The sequence below is a fragment of the Augochlora pura genome, chromosome 8 (assembly GCF_028453695.1).
Source record: "Augochlora pura isolate Apur16 chromosome 8, APUR_v2.2.1, whole genome shotgun sequence".
Classification (NCBI taxonomy): Eukaryota; Metazoa; Arthropoda; class Insecta; order Hymenoptera; family Halictidae; genus Augochlora; species Augochlora pura.
In genome coordinates, this window is record NC_135779.1 from 12,369,757 (window position 1) to 12,386,042 (window position 16,286).

General features: G+C 33.1%; 1 protein-coding gene across 4 annotated transcripts in view; it reads left to right on the top strand.

Annotated features, from left to right (window-relative positions):
- Sky (GTPase-activating protein skywalker) overlaps positions 1–16,286 on the top strand; it is a 64,981-nt gene that overhangs the window by 11,178 nt on the left and 37,517 nt on the right. The gene's annotated exons all lie outside the window — the stretch shown is intronic.

The window sequence follows — 16,286 nt, forward strand, 5'->3', positions numbered from 1 at the left end:
TCACAAACTCAATTGTTAGAGAATGCAAATCTTGACGAAAATGACATTACGCGTTTGCAAGTGAAAAATAATCTAGTGACTTAGGTGTAACTACTGCTCGATGTATTATAGATCAACGCATTAATCAAATTACTGTGCATCGTGTAACGTTAATAAATTAGTGGACAGTTCTAGGAACACATTTCCGTAATTAATGTTTTCTAGTGCGCCCGGAATTGTTCGTAAACACACGGAGGAATTCCGATTTCTTTGGTAGCGCTTTATGACGCGGCAGTGGTTCTCAGACTTATTATTTTGGAAACTATTAAACTGAAGATCATTTTATTAGCGTATTTCCGCGGTGACTCGTTGAAAATAGGTATGGGTGATTCTTGCAAAACGATCGATTCTGAATCACAACGGTTCTTTGAAAATCGTTTGATGTAGTGCATACCGCATGTTTCATTGCTTCATCTCCAAACACGATTTTGTAAATCGAACGTAAAGTGCAATGCTTTAATCGTTGCAGTAATTTAAAACCGATTGATAAAATTAGGTTCTTTGATAAAAAAAAGTAACTCAATATGAAGTGTAGAACATTCATAACACTAACCATTTATTTAGGACATAATAAAAGGAGGAATTAACAGTAACTAATGTATAAATTAATCGTGGTTTATTAATCATCATTTGTTTAAAGGCAATGATTTTAGCAAAAGAATAATAAATAGAATACAACAGTTATCTCGACTACTTGAATCGAAGGTTGATTCGTTTCGACATCGAATATCGAAGAATCGATTCGAAAAAATCACATGGGTACGAAAGTACTAAATGAATAATGTTAATGTACCCTCAGCAACGTTCGTCATGCATACGATTAACATAAGATATTACACGATTATACGAAGAAATGTTCGTTTAACAATACTATTATTTGCCTCGTTTTCCTGCATGTCTTATCTGAGCGCAGTTCAATAGCTAACATGTAGTCATCAGCGCAGCGAGTTGATAACAATTCTGTGAGAATGACTGACAACAACCCCTTTCAATATTTACATTATTTTATAGTTGATTCTACTTTTTTGTCATTTCAATCAAACATTAATTCCTGCGAACATATTTTCGGCGATCGTTTAGTATACTAGACACTTCAACATTTCACAAAAAAGTCAAGTCAATTGATCCGATATTCCAACATTTTTTTCGTATTAAAAGGTATCCAAATATTTTCGTGTGACCGATTGTATAATAAATATTAATTTTCTTTCTCTCGTACGATTTTATTAAAAACAAAGAAGTTTTAATCAACGTATCATTTAGAAGATCAGTTCCTTTACTATAACAATGCGTGATGTCAATGACATTTTATTAATTTAAGTACATATAGCAGCATACACTAATCTTAACCCTTTGCACTCGAGCGGCGCCGATTCGGCGCCCGGCCGATTTGAAGTGTTACCTCGGTCGGCGCTGCTGCGGCGGCCGGCTGTTTAAAGTCTCAAATCGAGGGACGCTGCTGTGGCAGCCTACCGATTTGAAGTGTCAACTCGAGTGATACTGCTACGACGTTATAATCCTTTGTAACTCGATCTGCTAATTTACGATGCGCGATAAGATATTTTTCTCGGAAATACTTTCGTGGACTAGGGTTGCCTGGCACTGTAGCCAAATCTTGGCTCAGTTTAGTTAGTCTCAACACGGGGTGGTGTCGATATAATGGTCAAGAAACCCAATATTGTATTGGACTATACAAAATATATGGGTGGTATTGATCGGGCGGACCAATATGCATCAACCTATTGTTTTCTGCGAAAATCTCTTAAATGGTGGCGTAAGCTTTTTTTTTGAGACATGGAAATTTCCATGATCAATGCATATATTTTGTACAAAGTAGAGAAGACAAAAAACGGGGGAAAGCCACTGAGCCACTTGCGATTTCTGAAAACGATTGTCAAGCAATTGAGAGGATCGTATCGCCAGCAACGAGAGCAAGCATCTACGTCGCATTCGGATGAAATCCGATTAAACGGGAAGCTTCACGTAATTCTAAAAGGGCCAAAAAGGGACTGCAAGGTTTGTTCTGACCGTAACACGCCTGGAGGTTGGCGGGAAACTCCTTATTACTGCGATACGTGTCCTGATAAACCTAAGATGCATCTTGGATATTGTTTTACAAGATATCACACCAAACCTAATTACTGAGTATAATATTTACCAAAGTTTGTTGTTTTCGACATATAAATAAATAAACATGTGAAATTTTATTATTTTTATACATTTGTTTGTTGATAAATATTTTTAAATTACTTGTAAAATGGTTGCCTAATTTGCCCGAAATCGTCTCAAGTTGCTGGTTCGCGCCACCGAAAAAGGCCTCGAGTGCAAAGGGTTAAATTACACGAACCTTCTTTACATTTTTCGGTAGATATCCCATTTTAGAATTTTACGACAAGAAATAATCCTGCCAATAAAAAGAAATCGAAAAAAGAATGAACAAAAACATTTGAATAAAAATATCGTAAATATTAATGACATAACAAGAAAAAAGTTTTCTTGCACCTTTTATACCGTCCATAAATATTCTCTGTGTCCAATGCGTAAACTTAGCAACAACATTGAACATTTAACTTATTTAATTACCATGATAAAGAAAGACTATCCGGTGGTATGTGTAAACATTCTTGAAGAAATGCCGGATGCAATAAACAACAACTGTATCAAAAGTAACACAGTGCTTCATACAACATTGCAAAACAGAAGGAAAAAATATTACTTCCAAGCATAACAAAAATTAATTGACTGACGTAGATATTGGTAGTGGCTACAAATTCGATCCGATTAGGTATGCATAATATAGTTACAAATAAATACAGTATGATTCCACTCTGAAAAATATACAATTCTTAAGACAATGATAGTACTCCATTCGATATGTGTCTTCTTCATGGCAGTTCTCGCTTATGTCATTTTAAATAATATTTCAAATAACGTTGCTTCAAAAGTGATCCACAGACATGGAAATAATTATAAAACAAAATAATGTATTATTTGAAATAATATTTGAAATGATGTCATTTCAAATGTGTCGAGATACGCCGACAAAAATAAACTGTTAAATTGGTGGAAAGCTGGAAAAGTTGGTGGCTCGTCGTGTAAGAAGAGAGACGCGCGATGCGCGGAGCGTTTTCCTTTATCATTCGTTGTCATTCGCAACGACAAAAGAGACAGTCGGCCGGTTCCAAAGTCTAAACATGATCGCCTTATGCAGAAGAGAACGCAGAAGATACGATAGCCTGGCTTGGAAAAACGATTCGCACGATCGCACGACGACGACCGACCCTCCGCATCAGTTGGGTCGGTGTCGTTAAATCACGATGATTACGGCATTGGGCTTTATTACTCGGAAGTAGGTAGTTCTCGTTTCAGGGACTTTCGTGTATAGGTAGAACGAGACGGGACGGAACACTAATCTTTCTGGTTCTAGGGCTGCTGGACACACACCGTTTCTCTGCCATTCGTCCGTAGGATTCTTTTTAACTCGTTAATCAGCTCTCGGCATTCCACGAGACGCGTATCAAACAGTTTAACCCTTCGCGTCCGCTTCTATCTTTTACGACTCTCGGCCTACGTAATTAAACTTCTTTTTTTCTTGCGGCGTGTAACGGTTGTAATCATTCTATTCCGTTTCTTTTTCTCGTTTAGAGCCTCAATTCGAGCCGGTCAATTTTCAATTGTTTTCACGATAATGGCTTGACCCGAGCGGTGCACCGCGACGCACTCGCTGAAATAATCTTAGACAATGCATAGTGGGGAAAAATGATCGAGTTCGTGTCAAAATCGTAGAACCTTCGACAGAAATCGGGTAGAGATACGACTTTCTCTTTAAATTAAACTTAAAATTTCCTAGAAAAATGGAAAATTGTACAGAAAATTTCTGACATTGAAAATCTATGTTAAATTTGATATTTTTCGATCAAATTTTTGCTTATCCATTACAACATGTGATTGGATTTTTTATTCAACCCGGATCCAAACATTTATCACATCCTGTGACCTGTTTTCTGTCAGATCTGTTAGGTTAGGTATGTTTAGTAATTGAACCGTTCACAGGCCAAATCAATTAACTCCGATTTCTTTATCTTTTTTTATACTTTAGTGTTATTTGATTAACTCGTTAGCTTTTTGTGTTTCAAATAAATTTCTTTGATGTGATTACGACGATGAAATAACAACAACTTTGTTGGCTGTGGAATAATGAACAATTTATGATTATACTTGATATTAGACTATTTATTATTGTGCGTGTATATTAAATAATTTGTTATTATACTTGTGTATTTAGTATTTTTCATGTATATTGGATAATTCATTATTATACAACATGTTATTGTGTATGTCTACTAGACAATTTACTCTTATATTTGTGTATTAGACTATTATTGTACATGCATGTTAGATTATGTATTGTTCTTATAAAACAATGCCTGTGATAATATATCCTTTAACTAATTATCAATTGGACAAAGGAACGATTCAATCTATTGTTAAACGATGACGAGTATATTCGACAAAAGCATTATATTATTATCGTTTGAAGATATTCATTCAATTGATATTTGATTAAATCGTAAACAGAATAATTAATCATAGAAGTCCAGATTTCGTTATCCCAAAGATTATTTAGCACTTTCACAAAATTAAATCAATTTTTCTCGTTTATTAATTAATGTCGTTTGGTAATGAATGTCTCATTGAAATTCAAACAAAGCTTCATTGTTGAAATTTCTTCACTTCTTTTTAAAAATTAGTTTGGAAATTCTTAGTATTTGATTTAGGCCGGGAATTATTCATTGTTAGATATATTAGGTTATTAAGAATGAAATGCATTTTTTAAATGTATTAGGAAAATTACATAGGACATTCTGATTACCGCTGACAATGATCATACTTTATAATAAAGCTTGTTCGTGTAACTAAATTTAGGCCTCGTGGTAAAAAATTTTATGGTACCTTTAAATAATTCTTTAACATGCGTCAATTTTGTTTTTGATGGAATCGGGTTAAAGTTAAACATATTAGTAACATTGAATGTAACTGCAGTTCCTATTTTGTCTTCGGTATTGAAGCACACGTGGAATGATGCGAAGCCGGAAAAGCGAAGTCAAATGATCGATTATCTATAATTAAACATTGCATTTTAATATTTCAATAAGGTAAATCACCAAAATAATCTCATACATTGTAAAAGAAGTCGAGTACACGATCTGTTTGTACACGGGTTTAAATAAAACACCGATCTATTCTTGTCTGAGTTATTCTTTCACGGTTAAGTGTCCGGAGCTTCGGTCGTAATAGGTTACGAGCCTTAACGATTGATCATAAATCTGTTATGATACGATTTATACGTGATAACGAGAGATCTTATGATGGATCGTCGTTAGCAAAAGGCAATCCTATCGGACGCTTTTAATCGTATCGCAGAAATCTTACATTTAGTACTTTAATCTGAAAATTACAAAGGAGATGAGATCTGTGTGTAATACAGAAATCACCATGGTGTACGTAAAGTGATCACTGCGATCGAAAGAAATCTAGATAGATAAAACTTGATTGAAGTTCATATTAATTCGATGCGAATATAACGAACGAATTCATCTGCCTTATGTTTTTTAAATAAGTGATTGTAATAAATCTTATTACTTACATTAATTGTTCTTTAATGTATTCTTGTTAATACACGATTGATAAACAATAAGATTGATTAAGGGACTTGAAATTGGAGGGAATTGTTTTGAATATCATGTCATTTTTAAAGACAAATGGAAGGGGATATAAAGACAACGCTCGCTGAATTATGACGAAAGAAGTATGGTTATTAAAAATTCACATAACAACATAAAATGTTAGAAATATATAAGTGACTAAACAATATATACAATAATATATCAAACTTATAAAGACTTGAAGTGTAATAACAGCTTGACATGCAAAAGTTTAAACAAATGAATGCATTCACGAAGAAGTTTCACCACATGTTGAATAAAAATCAGCTTTCTTTAGCACTGATTTCAGTATACTATCTTTAATATTATTTATGTGCATTATAAATGCATAAAGTTTCATATTCTAAACACAACTTAATGGAATCAAAATCATCAACTTTTAATTATTTTTAGCAAGAAGAAATATGTACACACTTCTTTTGCAGTCTTGCAAGACAATTCGCATCATAGTCGTTTCTTCGTGAATCGACACACATTTCATCGTGATTTTATGACTTCGATATCAGTGTAAACAGCCATAGTCTGGTCCAGCAGCTAGAATCGTCGTATAGTCGATGATAGCGATACAGTGAGGTAGTAAACTCAGTCAGTTCATGAATAGAGGTTTTAATAAGTAATTGACACTCCATCTAGCATTGTACAACCTATTCGAAGTTGGCTTTCTTTTATACAGCTATTGAGTAAAATATGTGGAACTAGTGCAATTTTGCATATCACTAATTCCCAAAATTACTAGATTGCTCGAAACGACTTTGGTTCTCAACAACACCTGCGAGGCCGACTTCGTAAACGGTGTATGTATATACCTCTGCAGCCTCCTATAGTTGCACCGTCATCGCACCATCACCATCGAGAAACGGAATTATTAATGATTGTCAGGTTCGACCCCCTCGCACTTTTATTCCGTCACAAATATTTCATTATTTCCTGTCATCGTTCCCGTTAATACCATTTCTTAAAAGTTTATCTAACTAAAATAAATATAATCTAAGAAGCTCCTGAAAATGGTCTAACCCATGGTTAAACTATAAGATGATTCAGCGATGGGAAGAACTATATTTATATCGCGAGTTTTATGCACATGTTACAAAACTAGGTGCAATCGATACACATTATTTTCAATACGTGTATTAACATTTTTAACGAAGGAAACAAATGTTAACGTACCTCCTGTGTCTTGTAATCGATCCACAACATTTTTATTTCGCATAGAAATTTCAGTTAAAAAACATTAAACAAGATGTTGCCATTTTACGAACTCGCTCGATAAAGTCTATGTAGACACTCTTATATCTTTGCTTGCGAAATGAGCAATCAAATTTCTAATAATTAATAGAACTTTAAACAAGCGAAAAACTATTTCAAATTAAACATTTTCTTTACCATAATATAACTAACTATTTTTAATACACTTCTCTAAGACGTCAAATAAATCTTGAAATGTTATTTATATATTATTTATCAAATATTTTCATTCAGGTTAGTTCTTAAAGTTTGACGATTTTGCAGTTTTTTCGTCTTCTACAAAGAATAAATTATCTGTATTTTATTTGGGAATAATTCTCTATTATCGTAGAAGTTTAAGAGATAATTCTTTGGCAGTTACTAAATCGTTTAACTACTAACGACGGGTTATCTTCTTCGTTCGCTATCAATATTTAGCGACACGTAATTTACTTTTCAATTAAACGAAAAATTCTATCACTCCATTATTCCATAATACTCGTCGTATATAAATCGCCACTGACAACATTTTGGTTGCTTCAATTTCGCTAGTCAGTGAAACGGCTAAAATGATTTTAACAGGGATCTTTTTATCTTGTTCGTTGTATCTTCATCGATAGACGACTAATCAAAGGTGCCATCTTTGATGATAACACTCGGCTATAGCCTCAGGAGACGGGTTCGCGAAGAATTTGCGGGTCAACCCAACAACGCACGAACGTTGCGGGCTTCTACTAGATTGCGCAATCAGCGCCAGGTGTCGAAATTGGCGTGTTGTTCCGCACTTTCGCGCGTCTTAAAAGTCGTAAATGTTTTCACGAGCGGCGCGTGTGTTTCCGTGGGCACAAGTCGGGGAGAGTTTTACGTTCGGCGGCGCAACGCGACGCGCGGACGATTTCGTCATAATTCAGCGAGCGTTGTCTTTATATCCCCTTCCATTTGTCCCTAAATATTTGCGATTGTGGCAAAGCACGTGAACGCGAGAGCAGAGCCGGCCGAGCGAGTTCGGTCGCGTGCGTGACTGCCGATCTAGCGCGCGAGTTTAATCGAAATCGGAATATCTCTCGTGGCATCGGTGCAGGCACGGGGTGTTGACGTTATATTACGTGTTATTACCTCGCGTTCTTCACGCGACCGAATGACGTAAGGACAGAAATAAGGAGGAACGGGTTTTGCCAGCGATCGCGGAGGACGTATGTACTTCTGCAAAGCGGATTTTTCTTTAGCCCTCGTTTAGATCATAGTTCAACATTATTCCCTCTGTGTCGAATAAATATTTATCTGTGATAATTATGCGAATTCTTAGTCAAATGTTTTAATCGATTATTCATAAATTATAACTTAGATTATGCTATTTGTTCGAATAATGCTTTACTAATTGCATTGAGATAGAATAATTAATAATTAATTGTGTTATTATTTTGAAACGTATATCTATCGCCTGATATGTAAATATTCGGATTTTATGCATCTATAACAAAAATGGATGAATGAAAAACACAATAGCACAAATATTAGAGAGATTTAAAATTGTTATAATGTTACTTACAATTTATTAACACACTTCAGACATCAAATACATTTTTATTCAGCTCCTGTTTCTTATAATTATTGTAGCAAATTTGTATTTTGCGTAAACATCCGCAGTCTAGTGATTATAAAACGTGAAAGTACTCTGTCTTTTTATTTATTAAGAGTTGTATGCAGTATAAATGCTTGTAATGTATTCACATGCTAATTTCATAGTATGAATAAACAAGCATCGCGTGGTAAATTAGGCATGTAAAGTGTAAACTCTACATTACAAGTAAGGATATGTGTAATTAGCAGTATACTAATTATAATCGGCAGTACACTAATTATAATTGGCAGTATACTAATTAAAAGTTCGTGATAAACCCGTACTAAACTTTTAAATATTTTCGATTGATGAAAATTCGAGAAAGCAGAACCAAGGATATTTATAGTTCGTATAAAAGTTATTCAGAAAGAAAGAGAAATTTGTATTGTACATTTTTAAAGCACTTAAGTGAAAAAATAGATTTGTTTTATGAATTTCCGGTACCGTCGAATGGAAAACAAATTCATTTTTTGCAATTTGATGCATAAATATAGATGGAAAAGCAATTTGTTACATTTTTGTTTAAATTATTGTTCGTATAATTTTCTCTAAAGAATGGACGCACGATTTTTGAGACGGCAACGTCTAGTTCGGAGAACCAATTGCTATTCGAATCATGGAGCTGTACTCGATATCATTGCGCTATGGAATCGTTTAGATGCGCATTACACATTTTTTTATCGCGTCTTTAATAAACACACAAACAATTCGCTGGTAAAGTGCCAACGATCGGGTGGTTTACCTCGTAGACCTGCTTTAGTATCGATTGTAACTGCGGCAGGATGCTCGTCCATTTGTAACAGGAGCGTACAAGTATAACAGAAAGTTGACTTCACAAGGTATACATACATATGTAGTTCGTATTTTATGCATTCCGATGAATGCAACTATTTGAAGATTACATAATGTTAGTATTATTAGGCGGTGACGCAAATAAATTCTGTTCACTATCCAGTCACTCCTTCGTTTATCAAAAGTGACTTTTTTTATCAAGAATACTGTTGCGATTGGTTTGTGAATAGTAACTATTATTAGACGCAGTGATGCGCATTCACAACGAGCCATAAGTAAATTTTTAAAAATAAATGTTTACATTATATTCTACTAACACGATACTAAGATAGTTTATAATTAAATATAATATTGATAATATAAAGATATAAACTCGGCATTCGCGGTTTTTATTACATATGTAAGTGAATAATGTTCATGATAAGTAACCTCGCTTTCTTTCGAATTCAATTGTATGTTCTATTGTTAAATTATTAAATTCTTAATTAATATATTAATAATTTCATTAAAAAATTAAATTATTAAATTTTAAAAAGTGACGTTTCATTTTGGTTTCTTACGATTGAATTAGAACATTTTTATTTTGCATGTAGATCCGTAGTCTAGTTATGACTAAAATAAAAATTTAATAAAAGTAATATACAAATTTTAATAAGCTCTAAATAATGTAATCAAGTCTCCGAACAGTGTCAGTGTTTCGTGTTTCAACAATTCATTTTTGTTATAAATACACAAAATCCACAGTTTAGTCGTAACAAATAAAATGACATTCACAAATGGAATAGAATGCTTTTTTTTACATTTTTATTATGTAGCATGAACAGTATAACTAGAGTTGAATGAAAATATTGCAAAATATCTTGTTTACATAGGAATTTCATTGATATGTGAATTCCAGGTTATTTACTTTCTTGAAACGTACATATTCCAAATTAAATATTCTATCCAACGATAGCGGTGCGAGAGTATGATTGGATACCTCGTGATATCATATCTAACAGTACCAGAGAATCGAAGTGGAAAGTTTTTAATTGCTTCCAACTCGCATCTCTATTTTGATATTTTATTAAACTATCCGATAGATTTTATGAGCTTTCATAATAATTAATAACATATAATTTAAAATAATACCAAGGTTTAAGAATACTATGTAGGTATAATAAATTGCTATTAATTTGTCTCGTATAAAATATGTTAAGCGTTAGAATTATTTAATATTCTTTTCCTTATTTCCAAAAATTCAACCAATTTCATATAATTACGTGTAGTGCTTAATTTCTGCACGAAACGTTAATTATATAATTTCTGAAGGTGCTATCATTAATTAAAAAGACATTCTTACCATAGAGGCATCGTTTAGAATCGATTTTTCGAACACTGAATGATCAACTGATGGCAACATTTTATAAGCGAAAATCGACTAAAGGTTTTCGTCTTTTGAAAGGGAGCGTGTAGAGTTGTTCTGGAAGTTGAGATGCGAAGAAGTTTCAGAGTTGTCGAGTAGTCGTCTTTTGAAAGGGAGCGTGTAGAGTTGTTCTGGAAGTTGAGATGCGAAGAAGTTTCAGAGTTGTCGAGTAGTCGTGTTCTCAGTGTCAGTATTTTTTCCGTTAATTATTCTAGTTTATAGTTTTCTAATCTAAACGGACTTATTACCACATATATTTCTACAATAGTATATATGTGTATATACATATACGTATATAACATATGTATACATATATCTACACATTCTATAGAAAATTTAAAATAACCACACACTGTAAGTTACATTATCGTAATATGAGAACGGTTCCATAACGTAGGCAATATAAGAAACTTAGCCAGTGAGTGACTCACAAAAATATTTGAACGCTGTAACACTGTTGATATTTTTGCATTTTCTTTAAGAAAGGACGTCAATATTGATACCGAATTGGAACGACCTAATAAATGCGTCGCTAACATATTTGAGCAGAAAATATTTGTTCTATTTTACGATGTCAAATAGTGGTCCCAATTTTAATCAATTGCAATAAACTCGATGTCATTAAAAAATCTGTAATTTGCGAAGTGTCCAAAGTCAATCTCAAAATTCAAACAAAATTTAAACAATCGAATTAATAAAACTGCAACTAGAAATTTTAAATTTATCATAGTGCATGCAATTTTATATTTGTTGTATCTTGAACATTTTAATAAAATTCAATTGTAATTGAAGTGAATGTTAGAAACTTGTCAAAAATAAGTCACTTATATCTAGCCGACGCAGCATTCAACGTGTCGGGAGTGAACATTTAGGGGTAAGAGTTTTGTTCTGAGAAAATTATTGTAAAGATTTCTTTTCGATGAATATTATTTCAAGGATTATATTTTCAAGATATTGCTAAAATCAGATTGATCTAAGGATTTCTTAACATAAGTGTCATATCTGAAGATTACGCATATCTTTCGTCGCATTCGATGATTACTCCTTTTGTCGTATTTAGAACACAGAAATAATTAGTTATTTTAAATTGCTATTATCTTGAGTGGACCAATATTATTTCTGTCTTCGCAGCTTTGAAAACAGTGGTTCGGAATGAATTATTTCAAATTGTTATTTCTCATCGTCGTTTCAAAATAAAATTTGCCCAGGTCTGACAACAAATTCATGCCGATCCGCGAGTTTTCGCAAGGCATCAGTTCAGTGATGCACCTGTTCTAGAAAATAGTCTAAATTTACACAGTTGCCACAGTGTCAACCGCTTCGTGAAAACAATTGAGTACCGCGAAGAAGGCCTTGAAGCTTGGAAAGTTTACCGGCATAGCTGCACTATGAAAAGTTAATTCCGTGAAAGTGTGATTGAACGAAACCGCTACATAGTGCAAGTTTCTCTGAAATTGTATCAACATCGAAGCTTCTTGGTAGCTTGACCGGTAAATATTTGGCGAAGCTCTAAGTACATTAGCCGAGCATTTTTGTAACTAATTATATGAATGAGCGTTGACATAAAATTTACTCTCGCGTCGACGAAATCTTGTTTCGAGGTTTATTTGACCCTTCTTCTAGGTTCATTACGTAACTTTTTACTAAACACTGAAATTATGAAAATGTTTCTGTGACAACATTTTTTTGATAAACTTCTTTCTACAAACATGTATTATATTTAGATTGCGGATTTGATGTATTTATAACCAAATTGGGTTGTCGCAATTTAAAATACATAGACGAAAGATTGAAAGAATTTAAAAAGCTCAATGCTTAATTTTCAACTATTAAAATAATTACAGGAAGAATGAACGTACTATTTACTTTTTATTTCTTGTAACTAATGTGTCTAATTATAATCGTTGTCGTACAGAGTTTTAAAATAGTTAGCGTTAATTACCATCTTATTGAATTCGTTAAAGAAATTTGTACTTTTCTATTTTCATATTGACTATCATATTCTTTTGTACAACAAGCTTAAAAACTTTGTATCATCAATGTAAGTTTTTATGGACACCGTAAAAGTGTTAAAGTCGATCGAAAAAGTAAAGATCGAGGAAAAATTGGCGAAGACTCTGATCTCGTTTATGCGAAAATATTTCTTTCGGCTGTTATTTAACATTGCCCACGATTATCGCTATTTTTGCGCACGCACATCCTAGCCGTTTATTTTCATCGTTACTACGCTAGAATGCACTTTGCAACGCAATGTCTGCCGTTGATCGTGTCTATATAAAGTCGCCATGAAAAAAAAGCATAACGTGTGTCGGATTCGCTGTTAAGTTCGTGGGAATTATCATACAATTTCGTTGATCCGTGATTCTCACGGCGAAGTGAGATACTGTTTCTCGAAAAAAAGCAAACGAGATAGAATGTTCTTATCTCGGAGATTAATATCTGAAAAATACGGAAAAGCTAAAAGCAATACCCACAGTCACACTATACATCTGAAGTTTTTGATTTTTATTTAATGAAATAAATTATGTTAACTTTATGGAATTTTCATAAAGTTTCAATTGTTTTCATTAATTACACTGATCTCTTTTCTTAATTATTCCAACGAGTTGAGAATTCTCAAATTGTATAAATGTTTTTCTTATTTTGCACTCGATGTATACATTTTTGTCATAAATGCATGAAATTTGCAGCACACATTATCGTGTCTCGCATTACACATTTTTGACAGAAATCTATAAAATCCGTAGCCTGCTTATGAAACTCTTCCTTTTATTACCGAAGCAGTGACTGAACAAACTTACGTGCCGCGAATATCTTTGTTCTTGATTTGTTGTTCTTTAACCCACAGATAGATTCTACATATCAGATGGATGAACGCTTACATGCGATTTCAGATAAGCCGAGGCGTACTCTAATACTCTGCTTAATTATGCAATATCGTAAACTGTCTTATCAGATACGATACCGAGATTCGAAGTATACAATAATAATAATAAACCGTGGGTATTAATATTGGTGGAAGAATGAATACGTACGGTTCCTATCAGTCGAAATACATTCCTTTGTAGTGAGAAAGCGTTGATAGTTTTGCAATAGTGTTGCAATGATAAAAAAACAAACGGTTCATTTATATAATACAATTGCTCGATTTATGATTCTATAGTAACGTTCCATCTTCGTTAATCCTTAGTTTAATAGAAATTAGATTGGATAAAAAAAGTAAACTTTTCACGAAAATTAAGTAAAATTAATACAAACGAAAATGATTCCTTGCAATAGTTTAATATCTATTGATCAACAAGAGAATAGCATTCAATCGTGTTTGATTCATTCAACAAGAGAATTTTTAAAGCACAGAGTTTTTAAAATAATTTTAAAAATAATATAGAGTACTTCCTTCAATAGACACAGTTCTTTTCTTATGTTTACTCTAATAATACTTATCCGAATTCAGGAAATCCTGAGTTTTCACTTTCAACTAATAGTATGTGTATACCTATTACGCAAGCATGTTACGTGAATAAATATCTTATTGAAAATGTTTTTTTTTGCCGCAATAGTGAGAAAGTAAATTATTATGCAACTGCGACTCAAGAAATTGTCTAAAAAATAGAACGCAGTGTTTCATTATATTTCATATAGCTTCACGTTACAAGAACTATAATTATACGCAATGTCATTTTGTTAAGATTTATAAACTTAAAAATAGTATAAAGATTTGCATTCTAGATAAAATTGTATTTATTTTCTTGAAAAACGGTTTAAAGTTCAAAATCGGAGATTGCTGAGGATGAAGATTGCCCCAAATTTTCGCGTGATAAAGCACTCGTGATTCATTTAAATTCTTAAGAAATAATACAATTGAAGATTCTTATTGATTTTATCGAAGTTTTATTTTATTTGTAATTGAGTAAAACGTTTCTTAAATGGAACAAAATTTTAAGTGATTCCAGATTCTCGAAATTCTTCTAGAAGAATGTAACCGTCTATAAACTTTCACAATTTATTACAATGCGATTTTAAAAACAAAAAAGAATACTACGTAGGTTGTTATTAATAATAATAATCATTTGCTGCAAAACTGTTTTATTTTCTTATCGAAAACCGCTTTACTCATTCCTAAGGAAACGGATTCTCTCTTTTTCGAAATAAACTGAAAAACATCTCAACAAATAATATACTAACTCGTCTTAAGAATTCAAATATTTATAACGCTATAGAAAAATATACCATTATATTAGAAAAAATTATAGATGAATCAAAATCTGATTTTTAGTTTCGCGAAACTCGAATCTGAAATCGAAATTTGTATGCTTATTATTTTTCTTCTTTCTCTACGGAGTTTCTATTTTGAAAACTTTGATAAATTCTTTTCAGAAAATAAAATTACTCGTCGAATATAGCTAAACGAGAATGAAATGGAAATTAAATGTAGTTATAATTTAATTTCTTCGCGATATAAACGATTACAGTGAATTGGTGAAATCGTATCAATTAAAATTATGTCTAAAGTGCAAACTTCTATTCTCGAAAATTATTTCTAAAAATTATTATTTATCCGAATTTTGAGAACTCGAAATTTTTTGAATTTTGTGGGGTTCGAGGTTTCGATTTTCCAAAATCTATAAAATCGTTTCGTGACCAAAGTATTGGCATGTTTTCTATGTGCGGCCTTGAAAAATTCTTAAACTTAAGAATTTCACTTTCCAGATGAGCTAGAACTTCTAAGAAGCCGAGATTGATAAAGTATAAAGATAACAAGAAAGTAAAATCATCTACAATCACCGTATGGCGGAGGAAGAAATCTAAATTACCTACGGGATGATGTAAATAAACAGATCGGCTATTTTATCAAAGCGTTCACCGCGAACAGCAATAGCTCGATGGCATAAAAAGACGCACGCCCACGCACGAGCGTGCTAAACATTATTAAACCGTGATTGCATAATCAAGAGAAACCAGCAATCCCGTTAGCCTACCGAGCAATCTGTTTTCTTGATCAGTTGCTGAGTTCTCGCAAAAGCCCGAGCCTCGGCCGTAAACCGATTAAGGAAACGAACTAAGCTAAGTCCTGGCGAATCTCACGATATCGATCTTATCGCGTGCGGGACGGATCTTTCGTAAGGTGGGCAGGTAGACCCTCGGATAACTACCGATGCGGCAGAAAAAAAGCGGCACGTTAATCGAATTTACGCGAGAGAGTAATTTGTAAGCCCCTTAAATATCGGCCCGACGAAAGGAGACCCTACGACAGAGTTGGGCATTATTCGAATAACACTTTTCAAATTTCATATCAATTCTACCAGTAAAATTTTATTCGAATAATATACTTCCTATAAAAATTTGATTCGAGGAATTTATTCGAAATATTTCTGGAATAAAATGATTTCGAAGAAATTATTTGAAAAATGGCTAATTCCGTCCTACTTTTGATCGAACATTCCGATACCCGACCCTTATCGTGGCCAAGTATGGCCGG